This window comes from Strigops habroptila, chromosome 1, assembly GCF_004027225.2.
Source record: "Strigops habroptila isolate Jane chromosome 1, bStrHab1.2.pri, whole genome shotgun sequence".
Taxonomy (NCBI): Eukaryota; Metazoa; Chordata; class Aves; order Psittaciformes; family Psittacidae; genus Strigops; species Strigops habroptila.
This window is the reverse complement of record NC_044277.2, coordinates 37,881,374-37,890,126: the sequence shown is the minus strand read 5'-3', so window position 1 is coordinate 37,890,126 and position 8,753 is coordinate 37,881,374. Positions and strand designations below refer to the sequence as shown.

At 38.9% G+C, this 8,753-nt stretch overlaps 1 protein-coding gene across 1 annotated transcript in view; it reads right to left on the bottom strand.

Annotated features, from left to right (window-relative positions):
- Positions 1–718: 718 nt before the first annotated feature.
- CA8 (carbonic anhydrase 8) overlaps positions 719–8,753 on the bottom strand; it is a 104,808-nt gene continuing 96,773 nt past the window's right edge. Inside the window, exon 9 of the mRNA XM_030504707.1 lies at positions 719–737. The gene's annotated coding sequence lies outside the window, so the exon portion shown is untranslated. The remainder of the gene's footprint in view (positions 738–8,753) is intronic.

Genomic DNA, 8,753 nt, shown 5'->3' with positions numbered 1-8,753 from the left:
TCTTCCCTCTCTTTTGGGTCTTGGTTGTGGACAATATTGCCATCCTTCTCATTCTCTCTGAGGAGCCATTGCCACCATGGATCATTCCAAAATGTACCCATCCATTGCGGAGACAAACACAACATAAAGAGGAAAACCTCCAAAATATCCAGACAATCTTCTTCCCTGGCTTTCATTTCACTTGCTTTGGGGATAAAGAGAAATTCTCTCTTGCTCTCAACAAAAACAGAGGATAGTTCAAGGGACTGACTGAGAAAAGTAGACCCTTTTTTTTTTTTTTTAAATAAATAAATAAGAAAGCTTATTAGCTTCTTCTGTGAAAAGGGGAGCATAAGGTTTTACAGAGGGTTAGGTAAAAGAGAAACATGAATTAAGTTTAAATAAACTCACTTGTGATCTGCACTGACACTTAGGCTCCCATGTTTAGAGACATCTTTTTGTTAAAGCTACAGCCTGCAGCATGGGTAAAGCCATAGCTCCTGGTGTTTATGGGGGGAGGGGGAGAAATGGAAGATGGTAGGTCCTTACCCATCACTAATGGGAGTTAAAAGGAAACTTAGTCATCATTTGTGCATATACTTTTTTATTAGTCCAAGAATTACAGTTTTATGCATGGCCATGAATAAAGTCTTTTTCACCTTTTCTTGTATAATCCTCTCCACTGGTGGGGTTTATACCCTCCTTGGAGTCATTAGGAGTGGGTCCTCGTCAGAGACAGAATACAAGATGGAGTGTACCTGTAAACAAAAACCTGTGGTCAGGTTTTGCAAATGCTCAGTGGAGCAACTCTCCCATCCACCCATGGCTAAAACAGTTGCCAGCTTTAAGAAGAGGAGGCAATTTTACACAGGTCCAGATGGAAGTGACCATGGGGTTATTTTTGCTGTCCTCTATTAGGGGGTGCTCCTAGGATCCTAGGAAAATGGATGGAGAGCAGCCCTGAAGAGAAAGATTTGGGGGTATTGGTTGACAGGAAGCTCGACGTGTCCTGCAGTGTGTATCTGCAGCCCAGGAAGCCAACTGTATCCTGGACTGCATCAAAAGGAGTATGACCAGCAGGTCGAGAGAGGTGATTCTCCCCTTCTACTCTGCTCTCGTGAGACCCCACCTGCAGTACTGCATCCAGCTCTGGGGCCCCCAACATAAGCTGGATGTGGACCTGTTGGATTGAGTCCAGAGTAGGGCCATGAAGATGCTCAGAGGGCTGGAGCACCTCTCCTAGGACAGGCTGAGAGAGTTGGGGTTCTTAAGCCTGGGGAAGAGAAGGGTCGGGGGAGACTTTATAGCACTCTCCCAGTACCTAAAGGGGCCTACAAGAAATCTGGAGAGGGACTTTTTACAAGGGTAGGTAGTGATAGGACTAGGGGGAATGGCTTTAAACTGAAAGAGGGTAGATTTAGGTTAGATGTTAGGAAGAAGATCTTTACTATGAGGGTGGTGAGACACTGGAACAGGTGCCCAGAGAAGCTGTGGATATCCCATACCTTGGAAGTGTTCAAGGCCAGGTTGGATGGGGCTTTGAGCAACTTGGTCTAATGGAAGGTGCCCCTGTCAGTAGTACCATGGTTGGAACTAGATGGTCTTTAAGGTCCCTTCCAACTCAAACCATTCTGGATTCTACGACCCTTGGGGAAAATTTACTAAAGAAAACTGTCCTTGTAGGGGCACATAGCCTTATTCTCTTCCGCTTTCTTCCTGAGGCACAGTAATAGTTCTACCTTTAGGTTTTAAATTTCATCTTAAAGTTATTATGGGCTGGTTGAAAAATGAGTTTTAACCGTTCCTATGGATCCTTTTAGAATGTGCATTTACCACTCATTCACAGATAGAGAATTTATATCAAGCATCTCCCACAGCTTCTCTATAGCTAACAGATCCAATAATCTTGATTTCTTGAGAAAGCACAGAAATGCAATCAGTGTGGTATGATCTATGGGGGAGTGGGAAGTAACACTTTGATGTGCAGATATGCAGTCCATATTGGCAGTAAAATTTTAGAGGTATTAATGGTTTTATAAGGAAAGCCTTTGCTTTCAGTCTGATACAGAAACTAACATTTTCAGAAGACCCAGTAAGAGTCAGAGAGTTCATTATTTTTCTTTCTGGGCAGTCACACAAATATCCAAGCCAAAATAAAAGAACTTGCTACACTGACAGGCAAACCTCTCAGGGGAACCTGATATTTAGATGTCAGTTGCAAAGGGTTTTCCACCTTCCTCCAGAGTAGCTTATATGGAGTGGAGACATTCAAGACAAGTGTAAAAATGAAATGGACCAACTCCACAATGGCAATGAATTTTGTACTAAAACCTAGGAGTTAAGTGAAAAAACCTCTATTAAAAGCTGACACAAAACTTGATTTTTATGCCCTTTATCAACTGCCAAAGAGGAGAGGTGGGAAAGAGATGAAAATTTTCCTCAAGTGTCTGAGGACAGCTAAGGCTGCCCACATGACCTCTGTAGCCCTTCTTAACTTTTCACAGATGAGCTCTTTTTTCCAGTCCCACCTCCAGCCTGTAGAGAATATCACTATAAATCCAGTTAGCCCAGTACAAGCCTCTTACACTTTCAGCTACAATTACTTTAAAACTCCAAAGAAGCACATGGAGAGATTTCATTTGTAGCTATGTGATCTTATGTGACTTGCTGTGATCTTTCAAAGGAATATGATGCCAGAACGATGATGCAAGATGATAATCCTGCCCATCTAGGCTAAGAAATTGTGGCCACTGTTACAACACCCCAATAACCCACTGTGCTCAATTATTCACTATTGGAAAAGAAATAGAAACTTAGAAGGGCAAATGTATAACAAATGTTGAGATTCATCAGAGAATTCATTGCTCCTCTTCACCATGAAATCATCCAAAATGTATGAAAAAAAAAGCTGGGGTCTGTAATTAGTCAGAGCATCTGTCATGATAGACAAAATGGATGAATGAAAACATCTTACTGCTGAATGGTATTGAGAAAGTCAAAACTAATAGGTTTTAGGTAAAGGGATGTCTGAAGAGCAGGAGAGAGAGAGCGGTGAGATTGTTCATGTCCTATTGATAATGTATGCCATAGGAAGGATTTGTACATAGATTCATTTAAATCTCGATCTACTTTGCCTATCAGTATGGTTCCTGATGGTCCAATCCAAAACGTTTATAAGTCAGTAGAAAAGCTGCCCCAGTCTTTAGGATAAGATGTCCAACTCTGAGGGCCATAAAGCAATCCCTAGGAACTTTTGTATGGTGAAAAAGAGGAGACACTTGGGTACATTGGTAATTGCTGGTACTTAGCTCAAAAAGAAAAGTAGAGGCTGACCTAAGCAATCCTTTGATCACAGATCCCAAGGATGAAACTCTTGTGAGGTTAATTATTGCTGTTTCCCAGGAGCTGAGCTCTCTTCTGTTTGAATAAAGCGTAACATAATAATCTTTTCATAAAGCTTCTTCCCACTCTTCCTGCCTATATTTTTAAAGAAAGTTCCTTCTTCAATTTTTCACACACCAAAAAAAAAAAAAAGTCACTTATTGTAATTTTCACTTTATTATGTGTGCATTGTTTGTTTCCAACAGACAACTGAGTGTTTAACATTATGACATGTATCATTTCTGAATTTTTAATTGACTATGATATTGATTGTAATGTTTTGATGATGATTATTTATTACATAAGAAATCATGCTGCTTCTTTAGGGAGAGGAAAGAAAGAGTCATCTTCTAAAAATCTAGCTGTTAACACACTTTCATAGAAACTTTGTTCAATTCACAGTAGCAAATCAGTGAAAGGAGGGATTTGAGGGATGTATATTGGACATTTCTTCCTTCTGTGTGTTCTTCAAAGGTAAAGACACCTTTCCTGTCATCAGCATGATGAGCATAGCTCTGAGTGACAGAAATGTATTGGATTTTATAGCCAGGAATATTGGTGCCTATGGACTTGAGGCAGCTCCTAAAGGCTTCTGAGGATCTAAGTTTAGACTTACTGGTAGTTAGGTGTCTAAACACCTTGATGGAGCTAGCCCTTAATCATGGAGATAATGTTTGCCTGGCACAATGCAATGTCATACAAGGATATAGAAATGAACTCTAAGATAGATAAGGAACCAGAAGCAGAACAGCATCCCTAACATGGCACTCCTGTATCTCCTCCAGGTATGAGTCTACACATAGTAGTGTTAGTCTAGTAACCCTAGTTAAGCTGTCCAAAGAGATCCTAAATCTACAGCTCATTCAGCCTTGAAACTGAATTTGGGATATACAGAAAAGGTATAACTGGTTCAGAATCAGTTCTCTGTGAATCAGAATCAATTCTGTGCCACTGTAAGCAGACACACTCTCGGAGGAAGGGTGTGGGAAATGCTCTTTTTTAGTATGAAGAAACATTCTTGTGTCCACATAGTTTTATTGTTTTAAATGGCAGCTGCTTATTTGGTGGGTTGCAATGTTAGAAAAAAAGCTGGGCACATATGTCACTGGGTAAGGAGCAAGCAAGGTACTGAAATAATCACAGGCATATTTAAGTTCTTTAAAATCCAACTCCCCTCTAACTGTGGAATACAGTACTTGGAAATACATGGCCCTAATTTATTAAAATCTTATGCCTATAAAGTGGAAGCTGCTTCCATATCCAGTAAAATTCCTGGAACTGTACCCTAGATGGACTCTAACAGGGCATGGGTGCAGACTCTGAGACAGATACAAGTTCTTCCCAGCACTGCCTCTTTTGCACCGTCTTGCTTGTCTCAAAGGTTGTTACATCCTGGTTTGGTTGATGTCAGAGCAAGGCCAATGGTTTTGTAAATGCTGAAATTAGTGGATTTCTCCCTTTATTTCACAAATATCTGTTTCCCCAGCTCTAGTTCCGTTGTCTAGTATACAATTTATATGATCTTTCAGGATTTTTCCAGAGAAGCACTAGATGAAGGTGGACATCCCGTAAATTTAAGTTATAATACAGTTCTTTTCCATCTTCTCTAATTTTTCATATTCTGAAAGTAGTCTGATAGTCTGTAGCTAAAGAAATTAATAACTTGCACTTCTGTTATGCTGCCTCTGAGGCTATATCAGAATCAATATCAAATCAACACATACAACTTAATATTAGAAACAAAATACTGCTTTTTCATAAGTTTGGAAACTCAACAGTGGAAAAAAAGAGTAGGCAAGTTTGGTCTTCATTTAGGTGTTACACATATGCAAAACGTATTAATTAACTAATTAAACTAGTTTATTTACTGCAAACCAGTGTTAAAACTGTTACATAGAAAAGAATTAATCAAGTAACTTGTTGTTGAAGACCTATGTCAGGACATGGAATAAATCCCAGCCTACCCAACTGCTAGTTCTGTAGTTTAAATTAGAAGACATTTGCCTTGGATGTGCAACGAGCCCGAATACACTTTGGTGTTTTGATGTTCATGGCTGTAGTTTAACCTGGATTTGAGTTTCCAGTAAATGTAACAGGCCAAGAGATTTCACATCCAGCACTCCATTTGACCTATCTTTGATAGCAGCCAAAAGTGATGGTTGTAAAAGGACCTGCATGATAGAAATTCACAGTGCTATTCAAATTTCCCATGGACAAATATCTTCTTCAGTTATGACAGGTGGTGTCAGTAGTCTTGACAGATGCATCGAAGATTTAATGATACGGAAGTTACACCATTGGGGTGTTCTGATGCACTGGCTAATGAGAAATCTCTGTTGGAGCTTGAAACTAAGTGAGTTTTTAACAGGCAAAGCAACAAATAGCGAGCTTGAAAGTCAGAGTGAAAGAAAAACGTTTGCTCTTCTTTTTTGCTAATAAAAGCTCTTACTCACTAGGAAAATTGTTCTAACTAAGCATTGCACAGGAGTGTAGCATCTACACAGAGAGCCCTGAAATTTCCTTACAGTTAATCTCTTCTCTAGAGCAGTGGCATGAGGAATTTTGGGCAGTCCTTGGTTATTTTGTACTGTGGACAAGCTCACTCTAGACATTTTCAAATGCTAGTTTGGATCATCCTGATGGAACTGCTTTGTTAGAAATTGCCTATTGATGTAGCCATGAAAACGAAGCCTTCTTACATATATGAAAGTGGAAAACCACTATTTGAGGATTCCCAGAATATTCTTTGTAAAATCATTTATATTTGTCTTTATAAGCAATTCAAAAGCAAATATTTAAGTTAGCATTTGTCAAAAATGCTTAATGTTTTATTTTTTCTTGAAAAAATAGCTGCAGCATAGTATTACGCAAATAAATTGTATCAACTAATGACCAAGCTGGTAATAACCTAAACGTACAACCTTGAATTTCTTTTTTGTTTGTGTGTTTGGTTTGGAATAAAAAGGGAAAATATGATTCCCAGAAAAGAACCTGAAGCATTCTATCCTATAAACACAGAAATATGAACTGAATCTTTGGTCTCTGTTCATGAATGAAATTTTAAACTTAATAGGCACAAAGTTATGTCTGATCACATTTACCCAAATGATTTCTCTGGAACGTACACGTATCATCAGGGGAAAGCGTAAAGACAAAACACAAGTAGCCTAGGATTTGTACATATAGTGGCAAAGAGTATTGTTTCGGATTTTTTCCTTATTTTTTTATGTCTTCTTTTTATCTATAAAATGCTATTACTTACAGTCCTCTGGCTGGTCCAGTGGAGCTTCATAGCATATGATAAACTGGGGTTTTTTTAATTATTTATATGTATCTCTCTCTCTCTCTCTCACTATTTTTATATATATATCACACAGAAAGGTTAACTAATTACTTGAAATTATTTATAAATCTCACGTGGTCCAAGTCCTAAAGGTGTCTAAAGAATTAACTGAATAACCTTTTCAGTTTATGTAGAAGACTACTGATATAGGTCCGTATATGGTAAAGGATGCCTCAGCTCAAAATTATGATCTGAAAATCCTCAGTAATCTACCACCTGACACCAGAGGTGTCTGTTTCATTTAAATTCCCCCTGGAACTGTGCCATCAGACCTGTCTTATGCTGAATAGCTCTGCATCTAGCACACTCTTGTTTTAGAAACTGGTGATTTCTATAAGCCTCCTGAAAGTCTTCACCCAAGAAGGTATTTTTAGAGAAGGATAGATAAGCTCAGCACATGATTTTCTGATCAGTTATGCTTTCAGTACTTTCCATAGCACACAACCCACCTAACTTCCAGCATGTCTTCAAGCATTGTTTAGCATGATTTACATCTGAATTCTCTCCTTAGAGCACACTCTCCGTACACAAATACCTACCCCACCAGTCTGCCCAAGGAGAAACTGTGCCCTTTTGCCATGGCCCAATACCCCAACAGATGTCCCAGTTGTGGAAAGATGCTTTTTCAGGTGTGTAGGTGCATACTGCAGGATTTGGAAGAGAGCATTTCCTCTGAGGCAGACCCTTACAGGAAAAGCCCTGTGATGTAACATGCTACAGATGCACCTTCCTCAAGAATAAGATTCCCCTGCAATTAGAAGTCCAGAACATTCAGACACCGTGGATGACACTCCAGCTAAAAAACCTGCCATAATGAGCCCAAAGCCACAATACTGCGTAAGCTAAAATGGGCCTACGTGTGAAAAAAATCTTGAGTTATTGAGAATAAGCTTCTTTGTCACTTGTTCTTGCACAGCATAAACTCTTCAATACTCATTTTTCCTGATAGCTGCAACTGTGAGGAATCTTTCTGCTGATACGTAGGAATTTTTAGGTGCTATTATTAGTTTAGTGAAATGAAACTGCTGTTAATATGAAAAGCTTAAATATGAAACCAGAACAGGGTGACCTAAAATGAGGATAACTTCACTGTCTTGCCAAAAATCATATTCCAGTACGGCCTGTCATGTGTTGGCTATGGACATGAAAAAGATAGTAACGATTTAATATCGAGGAATTGTAGTACTAATGCTATAAAAGACAGTAGCACGGCTTTAAGGAAAGAGAAAAGATAATTAATCTAATAAGATCCCACCTCTTTCGCTGAAGAGAACAGCACCCAAGAAGAAACCAAAAGCTGACGAGCCCAAATATAAAATTACAGATCTCTGATATGACTACGGCAGAGGTGGAGTTGTCAATATCAAACTGATGTGCCATAGTTCTGGTAACACTTTGCTACTTTCCAAAGGGTGATTTACCACCTAGTTCAATAGCAAAGTGGATGGCTGGAAAATGGGCTGTGCTAAGTCATATATATAGAGAGAGGAGCTCGTTGTCTACCAGGAACTTGGAAATAACCTCAAATGGCATTATAGCTCTGATGGTTATGCCTCATGCCCTACCTTGCCTTTAGCATCAACAAGACCAAGTCAGATATCCAGGTCATCTTATGCATCTGCCTTAAAAATGGATAGATAGATATATAGATAGATAGATAGATAGATAGATAGATAGATAGATAGATAGAGTCAAAAAGAGATTCAAAACCAAAGGCTGTTCCTGAACTAAAAAACAACAAGGAAAAGCAAAGAAAGCCAGAGGAAAAAGCTAACAGACCTTTGGAGAAGTTTACTTCATAATGTCAGAATATTTTAAAAATAAAGATTTTAAATCTTTTATATTTTGAGGAAAGAAAATACAAAATCTAGTGACTGGCAAGAGCAGAAGCTGCAAAGAACATTTCATCTCTGCTAAGAATTAAGAATTAGATCACAAAATAATGGTTCTGCACTGGAGAGGTATTTGCTGAGCACTAAACTCCATATCTGCAGGTGTACTTCTTTGAAACTTTGCATCTGAGGCTTGGGTGAGAGTTATCCCTAGCAGG